The sequence below is a fragment of the Aptenodytes forsteri genome, unplaced genomic scaffold (assembly GCF_000699145.1).
Source record: "Aptenodytes forsteri isolate BGI_AS27 unplaced genomic scaffold, ASM69914v1 Scaffold208, whole genome shotgun sequence".
NCBI classification, from domain to species: Eukaryota; Metazoa; Chordata; class Aves; order Sphenisciformes; family Spheniscidae; genus Aptenodytes; species Aptenodytes forsteri.
In genome coordinates, this window is record NW_008794963.1 from 4,862,834 (window position 1) to 4,863,911 (window position 1,078).

Below are 1,078 nucleotides of genomic sequence, written 5' to 3' on the forward strand. Positions count from 1 at the left end.
GCTCCACGTCGTCGCGGTAGGTTACGGTTGCACCCCAACGCACGTAGGTGCATCCGTGTGCCTGTTGGCTGTGTCAACTTGGCAGCGCTTTACAGCTGCAGGGTACGTGAAGGCCAGCTAAACCATGGCACCTCCTTGCAAAATACACAGCTGTAGGTCACTGCTGTCTTTAGCGGCAGTATTATTTTGCTGCATGAGCAGCACCAACTCAAGTTATTTAGCAGTAACTGTCGCCCTCCGTAGTTCAGCTCTCTGTTTTAGAAGATGCTGCTGTTTTCAAGCGCTAATGGATGAATGCTTATATCTTACTATAAAGTACTGACACAAAAAGACTGTGACACGTGGATTAAGGTGCCACTATGGTTATGGTAGAGCAAAACCTTGCTTGAAAGCTATATAGAGTTTAATGAATTATCTCCGGTTCTCTCAAATGGAGTGGCATAATGGGGATTTTAGCAAGGTGGTTTGTTAAGTGCTGATCAGACTCTCTTAAGCAAAGGACGAACTGTTTCTGGAAGTATTTAAAAGACGTGTAGATGCGGCGCTTAGGGACATGGTTTAGTGGGCATGGTGGTGTTGGGTCGACGGTTGGACTTGATGATCTTAGAGGTCTTTTCCAACCTTAATGATTCTATGATTCTGTCAAGCCTATCCTTCTGTTTTCAAGATCCTAGTTTCCCCAGTTGAACTTATACTGAATTTATACTGAAGTATAATTGTTGTTTTGTTTGGGTTGTTTTTTAACTCCTATTACTCTTCTACCTACAGTTTGTTCCCAGGATTTCTAATCCCTTAGATCAATGAAAAGGTAGATTAAGTTAGCTAGTGTTGTATCGGAGGGAAAAAAATATAACAAGGCTTACCTTGTTTATGATAGCACTGTTGTTACATGAGCGATACATAAGAAATGATTTATTTTTATGTTTCCAGCAAGGAAATTCTTACCATTGGCAGGAGGGAGGAAAGCAAATATTATTCATTGGGCTTTAATGTTTAAAATCCTGTTTAATAGAAAATCATAGAATCATTAAGGTTGGAAAAGACCTCTAAGATCATCGAGTCCAACCGTCAACCCAAC

The 1,078-nt window shown here is 41.0% G+C and overlaps 1 protein-coding gene across 1 annotated transcript in view; it reads left to right on the plus strand.

Annotated features, from left to right (window-relative positions):
• The window catches only part of POLR2K (RNA polymerase II subunit K), a 3,512-nt gene continuing 2,434 nt past the window's right edge, over positions 1-1,078 (plus strand). Inside the window, exon 1 of the mRNA XM_009275492.2 lies at positions 1-102. The gene's annotated coding sequence lies outside the window, so the exon portion shown is untranslated. The remainder of the gene's footprint in view (positions 103-1,078) is intronic.